This window comes from Varanus komodoensis, unplaced genomic scaffold (genome assembly GCF_004798865.1).
Source record: "Varanus komodoensis strain SLA01 unplaced genomic scaffold, ASM479886v1 scaffold13_3, whole genome shotgun sequence".
Classification (NCBI taxonomy): domain Eukaryota; kingdom Metazoa; phylum Chordata; class Lepidosauria; order Squamata; family Varanidae; genus Varanus; species Varanus komodoensis.
Genome location: NW_025335409.1, coordinates 5,415,337 through 5,428,598, shown reverse-complemented (window position 1 = coordinate 5,428,598; position 13,262 = coordinate 5,415,337).

Sequence of the window (13,262 nt, the reverse complement as noted above, 5' to 3'; positions counted from 1 at the left end):
CTTTCTTTCTTTCTTTCTTTCTTTCTTTCCTTCCTTCCTTCCTTCCTTCCTTCCTTCCTTCCTTCCTTCCTTCCTTCCTCCTTCCTTCCTTCCTTCCTTCCTTCTCTCTCTCTCTCTCTCTCTCTCTCTCTCTCTCGCTCTCTCTCTCTTTGTTGTGCTTAAGTTGTGTGTGTGCGCACACACACACACAGAAGTGAAGAAAGTCTAATGAATGTATTTGGTTTCTTGCTTTAAATTCTGTGTTCCTGTTTCAACTATATAAGGTGCTCTAAAAAAGAATTAGGCAAATGAAATGTTCATGATTCATCACAAACACTCATGTAGCCTTAACAGTTCCATAGTTCTTGATACCAAATTATGCTGGTAAGAATTTATAGTTTTTAGATTTAATCATCACTGGAGAAATTTCATTTTAAAGAAAGCCTTAGTTTTTCATGTCAGTCTGAAATATCGGACATACTTCAGGGACAAAACATTTTATTTGGGTTAATCCTGCATGGAAAAGGGATTATGATTCATAACTGGGAAAAATCCTGTTTGGGTTTTTAAGTATTTGAATGAGTAAACCATTTTTTGTTATTACTGAATTACTACCCTGTGCCTATCATGAACTACCTTTTCTTAGTTCCTGCTTTCGTGGTTATTATAGCACATTATAGTCCTGAGAAAGAGAAAGAAGGCTATATGTCAACTTAGATTATTGTTCCTTCTCTTCTGCGTACACTATGTTTATAACAACTGGTTCACCAGCAATAGCAAAAACATACAGGAATATTTGCCTTTCCAATCTTCTGCTTTTGCTCACCATGTTCTTTGCTTGTTTGGTTTTTGCCTTGGGTGCAGCCTTCTCTGAGAAGACCAGCCTGCTTTGTCCTTGTCCTCTCCTTTTAATGCCCCAAGAAGGCCTGTCAGATGGAGATGGGTGCGTCTGCACATAGGAACCAGCAAATCTCTATATTCACTTTCTCCCATATTCATTTTTTAAAGCGTCAACTTTGTTTTTTGACAATATGAAAAACTTTGCACGTTTTCATAAATTTTTGGCAAAATTGAACTGGATGAACTGGAATACTCTTCCTACTATGCCACACTGTCTGATGTTTTTGGTATTAGATATTTTGACCCACTTTTCAGCCTAGAACCTTACATTATGCTCAAGGATATTTAGGAAGACGCAAAACTTGCAGTCTCAAAGATGACATATAGTTTATTAAATACAATGAGGAAAAATGGCTGCAGATTGCTAGAAACAAAATAATGCTTACACACACGTGCACACACATGCATACTGTCTGTCTGTCTGTCTGTCTCTCTCCCCCCTGCATGGCTTTTTGGTTCCCTGAACAGGCCAGCATGTTTGCAGTCTTCCAAAGGTTCCTGAATGAGTGGTGTGCCAGCTACGATTATGATCTGCCATGCAGCCAGGTTTTAGCATGTATAATAAATCACCAAGACAGGATTCAGTGAAATTCCTGATTATTATGCTCCTTTTATTTGCATACATATACACATACACTTCCCAAAACATTGAATAACATATGTTATTTCCAAAAGCAATGTAAGCTATTTATTCGGCTGCAAATCCAGAAATTTCACAATGGGTCAAAGGCCCACACGTATGACACGAGACACATGATGTAATCCATGTTCCAGAACCCTGGGGCCTGTAACATGTTTGAGGCGTTTAGCTCATCTATTGAGCTACTTTGAAAGCTAAACAAAGAGATGTTATAACAACCAGGGTTCTTTTCAAGAAGGAGGATAGCTCTGGATGAGCTAGCCCTGCTATAAAGACCGGAATCCTAGCCTTTTGCACTCAGTGTGTCATCCTGTGTCATACTATTGCTGGTGGGTCTACTATGTGGACCTTTGGTGACCATTTACACTTGGGGCTGGGGGGTGAAGAATAAAATGCAACACAGAGAGAGGGGGAGAAATACTGGCTTATATAACATTTGAAAATTCCTGTATGTATAGTGGCAAGTCTAAATGCAATTATATTTCTAAATTCAAAAATGCAGCATATTTCACCAAAGTGGTGAGATGTGACCAGGTGATCAGACTGCACAGACTGCTGCCCAGGTGCTGTACATGGGCAAGGTCAAGTCCCAGCCCTCCCTCACTTTCTTTATCTTTCAACTCTACCTGAACTATATTTAGAGGGTGGATTCAGTTAGGTAATTGTCCTCTGACAGCTCTTTAGATAGAGGAGCGTCCTCTGTAAGTAAAGAAGGGTCCATGGCCATCCTAGGTGAGCTAGAGCCACCCAGTGCATATGATGCCTTCAGGCTGCCGCTGGTGGGACCCATGCACGTCTTATAGTCCAACAAATGAGAAGGAAACATGGATTATAAACCAATTTAAAACATTCATGGCATCCTCAGATTAGGGCTGCCTTGCTTCTGTTCCATCCACAGACGTTTGATGCTTCTCACCCAGTCTAGGAATGAACAGTCAGGGCTTTGCCTCCACCCTACAAATGCACCGAACAAGGGTTTCATGGTTCCTTAATTATACTGGGTTGCCAGAGCTCGTGGAAAATGGTCACCAATTTCAAAATGAACATCTTTTTGCTGTTCAAGGCTCTGCTTTGCTTTCCTCTACTCACAAGAAGAGGAACGCTGTACAGGAGCTGATCCAGATCACCCACATTGTTCCAAGATCAATGAGCTAACAAAGGAACTGATTGGATAAGAAATGGCAGGGGCATGCAGCAGGTGAAGAAAGGGAATGAAATAGCAGGAGATAAAAGAAAAGTAGAAGAGCCAGCTAAGCACAAGGAGAGAAAATTGTGGCTATCTGCTCCAGACAGAAAAAAAGAATGAATAATTATATTGCAAAGTAAACACACACAAAATTGAAAGCATCTATGGTGCTGATGTGCTGGTTCAACCCACTGCTATTTTGTTCTCCTTTCTGCAAACACCTGGCCACAGTGGGCAGCCAAGACAGATCACAAAATTGCCAGCTGCCTTTGTTTTATCATCATCTTTGCCATTTTACTTCTGTGTCAAATCCTAAAATGGGTAGAACTGTCGAAAGGTCGGGATCAGAGTGGGAGGTGGACGGAAGGAGATGATTATTAACAAGGTAGGGGAGCAATATCCTATAGGCGAGGACACTGCCCGATCCAATTTAGCAATCCAATTACTCAGCTCCCAGTTCTGTTGCTCGTTACTCATGAACAAGTTGCGCTGAAAACAGAGAGAGTTTTCCAGGCACAATTGATGATAGGATGTGTATTCCCTGGCAGGTACAGCTGATGAAGATTGAGAGCGATAGTTAGTTTGAAGCTTTTTTCCAGGCATGAGCCCACCAAGCTGAAGAAATCCAAGTTGTCAGTAGAAGGTGTTGGCTTTGTGCTGTACTACAGATATCTATGTGATCTCAATAAGCCCCTATGGAGTTGGTGGCACGAGCCTAATAACCATCAAGGGTACCTTGGCAACCTGCAATACTGAATACTGGGCTACATCCAATGTCACACGAGCGGCCTTTGCTCATGAAAGAGGTCTTCGCTTCTTGTACCCCAATGCTCCAAAGCAAGGGGCGTGAAAGAGGCTGATGGGGGGGGCACTATATCCACCAACACTGCAGATGGGGGTACAGAGTGCAACTCATGATCCTGATTCAGCCTGCCACCAAATAATATGCATTTTCCAAATCCACCTATTAGAACATTGTGCTGTGAATTTTTTTTTATTTCAGCTCAGGCCTTACACCAAAACTTGATAAAGCAACATAATCAAGTTAATTTAATCACATCTGAGTTTGTTGTTGGCGTCTTTCAACTACAAGAATGTGTTCCCATCATGCCCTTCTTCGCTTTCCTCACTGAAGCAACTGGTGCAGTTAGTACTTTCAGCCACTAGATGGAACTGCATTCAACAGCAATGCATATATTACAAATAAATATTATGTTTATTTGTTTTTTAAATAAGAATGAAGTGTGTGCTGCCTTTATATGTTGTGAAAATGGAATAATAGAAGAACCAAATCTATTTCAGCTAAATCAAATATTGTCCTATGACTCTGATGGAAGTTTGTAATGGGATATTAATTGAACAAAATACTCCATTCTCTTTGTTTTAAAGCCTCTTGTTTTGTAGATTCAGATGTTTGTAGATATGGCAGTTAGAAAATTTATCTGTTTCATTAATCCAACCAGAAGAAAAAAAATAAGGAAGGAAGGAGGGGCAAGGAAAGTAAAGAAGAGAGTCCATTTCTAAAGCACAAGAAGTTTAACTTTCCAAGCATGCATGCTCAGCTTGAGTCTTGCTGAAATGTTCTTTCCTTATACTATATTATTTCAAATGAAGCATTCCAATTAGAGACTGCATGTTGGTAATACCCCATGACCTCAATGCATGTCAGCTTCTAAATTTGGAGGCTCACCTGTATCCAAGGGCTTCCGTATACCTCACCCATGAGTTCCTTCTAGAATTTTTAGGAGGGAGGAAAGGGGACTGAGGTGTCAATTGGAATTGCCTCATGGATATGGACACATCCTCTTCCTTCCTGAATCCCTGAGAAGATTCCCATCTCATCCCTGATGCCACAACTGGAAGAACAATGGCTGAATAGGAAGTGAGGAGCAGGGAAAGGTCCCCATTTTCTTGTGATGATGTCTAAGACAGCAAGCCACACCAATGTGTCTGCTCTGTCCTGGCAGTCCAGCTGCAAACGCTGGCTTTCCCACCTAGTTTGTTGTGTCACGAAGAATAAATCAGACAAACAACAATTCTTCTTTGTGTTAGTTCCCTATTGCTTTTGCATCCCTTTCAGGCAGTAGCTCTCACTTTGCAGGCAGTAGATAACCTCAGATACTTCAAGGATTCGTTTCTCACACAGAATTACCTATTCCGTCATTCCCTGGGATGTATCCATGTAATTGTTCCCATTGTTTTGCCCACCTGTGCTTTCAGACTGGGTACAGTGCTGGAACTGCCATGCCTCACAGAGTGAATAATAATTGCTTCTTCTGCAGCTTTCCTTAAGCTTCCAATTATGCATTCATTTATTTGACTGTTATTGACCTGCAAGTTGAAAACTAACATTCTTCTAGAAGAGTTTCATGGGAAAGCTCATGGTAGGGATGAGGCAGGCCAAAAGATTTGGAATATGCACACATGCCATTCTGCTCACATAGACCCATCCGAGCATTTTATATTGTACTCTTGGTTCCACAGTTTCTCAATATTTAAGGTATCAATTGCATATAAGTGCATAATTTTCTGCTCTGTGAGAAACAAACATTAAAAAAGAAAATGTATGGTATCCATCTGTCTTGGCAACCTAAGTGCCATATATAACAGCAACACTAAAAATAAGATGCTAGAAACACCAATTAAAAATAACAAAACATAATTGTATAAATTACTAAAGCTGTTTCAATGGGTTCCTATGTCAACAAATGTGCACATTGTTATTTTTTTTAAGTAGCAAAATATGGTCCTATGCAATTCCATATCAGCAGATCAACAGAGGGCCTATTTTCCCTGCCAGTCGAGATTCCCACATCCTCCCCCACTTTGTATTGACAATTTCATGGAAGTGTGAGGAATTTTGGTGGGGAAATGGTGCTGGGGAAGGGCTTTCATCCTCCTTTCCCAGGGCAAAGTAGTCCTGATCCAAATCAGGGTTGTGCCAGGATAAATAAGAAGATAGCTGCAAACTGTACGCTAGACAACTAGCACAATGTTTGGACTGATTCTGAGAAGATTGTATGGGAAGAGGTTCCAGATGAAGCTTTCAACATACACCATCCAAGACACTGAGATGAGAGAATTGGAGGTGCTTATCTCAAAGCCTCTGGGAACAACCAGGATGTCCAGCTGGTGCGAGGTGACCCCGAGCAGGTAAGCTTCTCAGACACAGACCAGGCAGCTCATTCTTGACTCCGTAATGCTGTGTCAGCAGAGGCAGGAACTGCATTTGAGCATCAGTGCATGGAGAGGAAGCACACTCACTTTCAGAAGGACCCTCTCAAAGGTATGGGGCCCAGGCATCCTGATAAGGCAAATTCCTGAAGGTGAATACTAGATTGGGTTCAACAAATCGCTCTGGGCATGCTCAGAGATTCATTCTGGGTGATTTATGGTTTTTGGTCAATAAAGAACACTTTGTAAGGAAAAGGGTTGTGGCTTTTGAATGCTTGAAGGAGGAACCCCAGCTCACAACACACCAAGCTTACTACTGATACATCTCCAGACATTGTCTTCTGGTTGTAACGGCCCCATGTTTACAACCACTTTTGCCATCTTTTTCTTGAAACAAAATATCCTCAAAGTAGGAAAATATAATATAGCTGCACAATATTTTTGGACAGCACTAGAAGTTCTTTCCTTGTGCATGTGTGTGTGCATAATCTTGATCTAGCAGGACTTCTGCTCAGAAGCAACTAGGATAGTTTGTTACAATGTATTTTCAGCACCAAGGAACTGTCCACTTTCTTTTCTATACATATTCCGGGTGGCCAGCACATTGCAGGACTTCAACAACCAGTCAGACTGGGCTTCCTGGCCTGCATTCCTTGTATCCATGATCCACCATTTGCTTTACAGTAGAAGTGGGTGCTTCAGGTCCAGCCCTCAAGCTTTGCCATATACTTTTCCCATGACAGGAGAATGAAACCTCCACTTGTTGTGCTCTTCTGCTCAGCAAGGTAACTACAGGTGGAAAAAACTTCAGGACAGAATGAGGCATCATGTGAAAGGATGAAAGGCCAATATGTGAACTACGCGCTTTTACAATATCACGTGCCCATTTGGGTTTCTCTCATTTCCCTTAGGTTGCATCATCTAGAACTTTGTAGATTTCTCCAGTATTCAGTTCAGTTCATCCTGTACTCAGAGTGTATACATTTTAGGTCTGCACCAAAATTCATAAGCAATTTTGTGCACATTTATCCTAATGCATGAATCTCTGTATATATGTTTGCCTAGTACAATCATCTTTTCAAACAAATTTCTTAACATTTTAGAACATGATTTCCCCAAATACATGCAGTTTTGATTGGAGAACTGCATTGCAAAATTCAGAGATGTAGAAATTTCAGATGATAATTAAGTGTTGGTACACCTACCAGTTTGAAGGTGTGACATTTGTTAAAGTGTGAAATTAAATAAAAGGTTAACTAAATGAATTTCTGTCCCCTAAATATGCAGTGGCAGAGATGTGTACAGAATTTACATATATTTAGTCTATGCATTCCCTTAGACTAATGCATTCTCTATGCAAATATTCCCTGAATCTGTAGCTTTCATGCCTGACAGCTCAACAGAGGCGTCTACTCGTGAGGAAGAGGCAGGAGCTAACAGTGAGAGTCAGGCATTGGAACAAGGGGACTTATATTTAAGTCAGACTGCAGAGGGGTCGTCTGGGCACTGGGCCTTAAATATAAGTCCCCTTGTTCCAATGCCCGACTCTCACTGTTAGTTCCTGCCTCTTCCTCATGAGTAGACGCCTCTGTTGAGCTGTCAGGCACGACAGTAGCAGAAGTAAAAAAAGCGGGGGGGGGGGGGAATGTAAGCATGAGGATCTCCCGCATCCACTTGTCAACATTTCTCAAAATGTATGAAAGAGCTCTGACTTCCACATCAACAGAACGTTGGCTTTGTCAACAAGATGCCTCTCTGGAAGTTATCCATCCATTCCCCTGTGCTGTTTCCTTTTCTCAATACCCACTTCTGGAAGTCAAGGGCATGCCTGCAAGACAGCAATATACAAGCAGTTGATTCTGACACATCATTCATATGCTCACAACTTTAGCCGGTTCTGCGCAGCACTTCCATTTTAACAAAAAATGCTGTACAAACAAGACAGAGAAAACCCTGCTGCTATCACTTTCTTCTGTAAACAATCTTGAATCACAATATTCTTCTCGTATCTTTGCCTTTAAGACTTGTCTCTTTTCCCTACCATTGTGCATTCATTCCTGGAATAGCTAAACCAGCATGGCATACTATAATCATTTTCAGTTGCTTCTACTATATTGCTGGTTACCTGTAAAATAATATCAGTTTGATAAACTTTGGAAAAAGACCGGCCCAGAATACACAGGGGAGCGTTCTATGCTCACAACTGAGAAAAGTGAAAAATGTTATCTGAAATTTGAAGATACCATGTTGCTGACTGGGACAAAGAAAGCTAGATGTGCTTCATTTGCATTGAAATCAATAGGGCAAGCAGGAAATTCCTTACATAGACAAAGTTTGATACCAATCCACCCCACTCTATGAACATATACACACTAAGATCACATTGTGTTGCCTTTTTCCATGTAGGCAAGACCAGGGTGACACAATTTGGAACTCTCTCCCTAGGGAAATCCACCTAGCGCCATATGTGTTTTCCTTTTGGCACCAGCCAAAGACATATCTTTTAAAACATTTAGCCTGAATGCTATGGCCCTTTTTAATTGTTTTTATATATGTCTAATTTATTATGTTTTACTTGGTTTTAATGAGTTTTTACTATTGATATGTTTTACATTGTAAGCTGCCTAGGAAGGTCTCGACAATTATAGGTGGCCTATAAATATATGTGAATGAATGAATGAATGAATGAATGAATTTGTGTGTATTCTTGGAACAGATGACATGGGAAATAATCTCTGATTAGTGTAAAACTAAACTACAAGTTTGGTGCTTTTTAAGATGGCAGTATCACAATAGACTTGTGTGTCATGAAAACGGCTGCTTCTTCCTGATGGTGTTAATGACTGAATGAATCCAGCTACAAGGTGGCAGCTGTTACCAAGGGTATCCAGAGACCACCCAGCTATGCGGCCTCTAAGTCCTGGCTCCCTCCTTTTCTGGGACCTGACTGTCTACAGCCATGAGAATGGCTTATGCTCCTAAAAGCTGGGTGGGAAAGAAATCTATTTGGTTTGTATCCTACTGTAAATTTTTGCAATTTTGAACTGATATGCAAACCAAACCTAAGCTATTCATCAAAACTTGCACCTTATGAATTTTGCAACATCAAAAAAGTAATATTGAAAAATATATTGTATTAGGAGAACTACTTCCAAAATGCATATATTGAGTGAATTTAGATTAAAAAATGTGTTAGAAGAAAAGCACACAAAGTGCATTCCTTTTCTTCTTTTTAAACTTGCTGTTGGGACTAACCACAGTTAATATTGAGAAAAAATGATGAATGATGTTCAATGAGATAAAAGATTGGAAAAGCAAGCAACAGAGACTAACCAATATTGACAGATTTATCAGTCCCTACATAAAGGTCTCTACAGCTGCCACTCCAGCATGTTAGGGTAAAAATTGATTATGTATGTTTATGTATCTCCTGGAGAGACAAAGAAAAACCCATGATTAGTACCAAAGGGGAGAGCTATGGGATGATGTGGGTCCAGCCATTGTTAGGCTTGTCAGTCCAGGATTTTCCAACAATTTTGAGAAATTGCGATGGACACCACCAGAAAATGCTGAATCAGTGGATTGTCTGTTAGGCACCTTCCTATGCATCTATAGATCTTAGGCTGTATCTTATTCACTTCCCCCCCTATATATTGGATATTGAGGTGCCTTTTTAATGAGGATTTGTCTAATTTAGTTTAGTTGGTTTGTTTCATAAACATTTCCCCAAATTGATACATAAAACAATGCTGAGTCTATGTAAAACAATGAATTAGTATAACCATCATTAAAACTTTATTAAATATTTATTACAACAGAGCAATATGTTTTAAATATATAGGATAAAAAAGTAGAGTAAAAAGCCAGAATGGGATATATGTACTCACTAAAAGAAATTGATTAAAAGCATACATAAATGCATAAAGGCAGTGTCTGCTCTATTTAGCTAACGTCCAATGGTTTACACAGCCAATACTTCTTTTCAGCGTTTGTTTTGACGCTGTCAGGGACTTGCTTCTTATTGGGAGGAGGTTATTAGTTAGATAAATTTTGTGCAGGAATTGTCTGTAATATTCACAGATGCACATATTCTTTTAAATTATTTACCTGCTTAGTGGAAATTAACAAATGGAAGAAGCACTACTACTAGACACTAACTTCAAATGGCTACTTAATTGGATATTTGGTCCACTTTCATTGAAGCCTATGTGCATTTGCTGGATAATTGAGTTCATTTCATACAAATCCATGTATGCATACTTAAAATGCAAACAAACACAGAAGCAAATAATGTAAAGATACTTGCAGATTCTCATGAGCTCTACACTGGGGATGTCTGCATTTACATTTATGAGTGGATGGGATCACTGAAAATATATTTCTGCTGTCGCTTCTGTTGATTGATTTTAATGCACCTGCACTCTCTGTTGACTTATTGTAATAGGCTTTGATAGTTGTTGATGGCTGTAATTGGTTTAAATGGTAACATTTTGATAATGATGCATTTTCTGCTGCTGATATTTTAATAATGGGTTAGTTGGTGAGAGGTTTGCCAGACAGCTAACTGTGGATTTTTTGTGTGATAAGTATTCTCATTAATAGAAGAAAGAATGTTTTGGGGGCAGGTTTTTTTTTCTTTTGCAGTCAGTCAAATTGCTGGAATGTTTTATTTTTTGCTAGCAAATGTGGATATTAATGTTATGGTAACATGCTTAAAATGGCTTTAGTATTTGTAAGAACTTCCATATTTTTGTTGCATTGTTACATTAAGGTTTCTTTGTCTCATCTTCCTCTTTGTCTTTGAACAGTATTCTATTTTTGAGATAGTATTTGAGAAAATAGCATATAGATACACTTTAGCAGGAGCAGCACAAGGGCTGTAACTAGCAGATGCATGAGAAGCAACTGAAAATGAAAATATTGTATTTAAAAAGCTCACTAGCAAAGTTATGCCAACTTATAACAAGACAACAATAACTTAAAATCAGTTAAATGTAATGAAATGGTTGTGAGTGTGATACATTTTTAAATTTTTCCTATGACTTCATGTATTTTCAATCAACATTCCATTTCACCTGTCAAACCTCAGCCCCTAAAATTCAGATGCCTTTTCTAGTATAAATTCCTAAGAGAGAGGAGAAATAATCAGAATCAATTAGTCGTAATTCATTTATGTTCCCATAATTGCATTTATGATGGGCCCAGCCTACCTATTTACTTTAAAGGATAGCTCCAGCCTGTCTAATTCTTCTTCTTCTTCTTATTTTAACCATTCACTTGCACTAGGTTTATCTCATTTGTAAAATGGGCAAGATATTGTGTGACAATATGTTACACATCTACATGCTGCTTCTGTTGTGCCTCATGTCATGGAGCTCATGTGCTCGACTCGTTGACTCTCTCTAGTTCAAGCTCTTGTTTTTGTGCTTGTAATGTCATGTACTAGTGTGGTTTATTATGTTGAACTGCTTGTGGTAGTTTAATACCACTGTTGGTGGTCTGGCTTCTTGAGTCAGAATCCCACCATGTTGCACTGTAGCTTCCCTGCATTTGAGTCACATCACAGATATTCTTTCTATGTGTATGTATAATATATGCATGCGTCAGTGGATGGATATATGTAAAACATGGTAAGCACAGATGCATCGTTCCATATCAGGTGATTCCAGTCATAAGTTCCTAAATGTGCAGCTGGGATTGGGAGAAAGTAGAATGTTATTTTAGATGTTGAGTTCCCTGGATTATAATCAAAACAGGAACTAAATGTATTCAGCTTGCACTGTGTTTAGATTCTCATTTAGCCCAGCATTTCTGAGATTCTTTTCATCTGTTGCAAATATAATGCTTGCCCACTGCCTGAAATAAACTTTAAAGACCAACAGTTCTTTGAAATATGCAATTATTTTGTTTACTCATGTGTAAAATGGGAATAATTATACTTACCGCACAGAGGTGTTGCAACAGAGACCTAATTAATTAAAGCTCATAATATGCTTTAATATCCTTGGGTATATGGAGTTGTTACTATGATTATAAATTCTTCTATAATTTGTAATGATTTAACACCCCTTCCTCCTCAAATGCCTTATTGACTCACAAGATTTAAAAGTTCAGTGTTTTGGTGTTCCCTCCCTTCCTCAAAGGTGTGCCACAAGAAAATTTTCTTAATCACAGCTTTACAAAAGATGGCTGGTTTGGTCCTCTTATTGGTTACCATGACTCTTAGTCCAGTTCTATTATATTGGCACCTGCCTTTTTAACAGCACATGCAGACTAGCTACCTTCTGCCAATCTTTCAAAGGACAAGATTTTGCCTGTCAGGAAATGCTTATGTTAATGTGTAATGGCTTACAAGAAATCTGCGTATATTAGAGCGCTGATGCAACAATGAAAAACAGGCTCATATGCGCTTATTAGATCTATCTTAATGCTTCCATGTGCGCTGTCTCAGTGCCTTGATATCCATCTGTTGACTCCCAACATTATATAAATAGTAAAATCTCATTCAGACAGAAGCTGTCTTTGAATTCTTTGGGTCATACCAGCTAATAAGCTAGAAGCCTGATTCTTGGAGGTTTACAATATTGCTAACAGAATGTCTGGATAGTCTACACAAACTGCAGAAGACCTTGGTCACATTTTTGCAAGTCACTCTAAACATTTAAATATGTCTTTCACATCTACTATGAAGTGTTCATTTGGGGCCAGTAAGTATTCTATAGTTTCGTATTCTAAGTAATGCCTGTTAACTTCTTTTCTATTAGCAGAAGCTAATACAATTTTACATCTACAGTTCAGTATTCTTGCATTTCAATGCACAGGGCCTTTCTACAATGACAAACAGGACAGAGGTGTGGATTCTTGAGAGTACCTTCTCAAGTTTTTAAGACTTTCCAGAACACTTCCTCTGAAAAGCTAATGGACAGCTCTTGAGTTCCACTCAGGACCAAGCCACGTTATGTATCCAGCAAAGCACACGCGAATATGTTGCAGTCTAAACTCAACAGGTCTGGCTAGGCAAACTGCTGAGTCTGACATGTACCCAGAAACTAGATCACAAATGTGATGTGCATTCTCTGAATGTGCTCTGCAAAAGTATAAAAAAAAAAAACACACAAGAATTTTCAAATGGAAGGCTCTTCCTCCTACAAGTCAAAAGGCACTCAGCAGCTATTCTACATTTTAATTCTGAATGCATTTCCTGCAAGAAATGTAAGAAATAAAGACAAAATTAACACAGGAGAGTTATGAGTTTCCTGACCATTATGTCTATATCCCCTGTAAAGCGGCATGACTAAAGCCAGCTGAAGGCTAGGGAAATGAGAACCGCAAAACATGATCTTGCCAGAAATTTTTAGAATTCCATTTTGAAGCTTCTTCTGA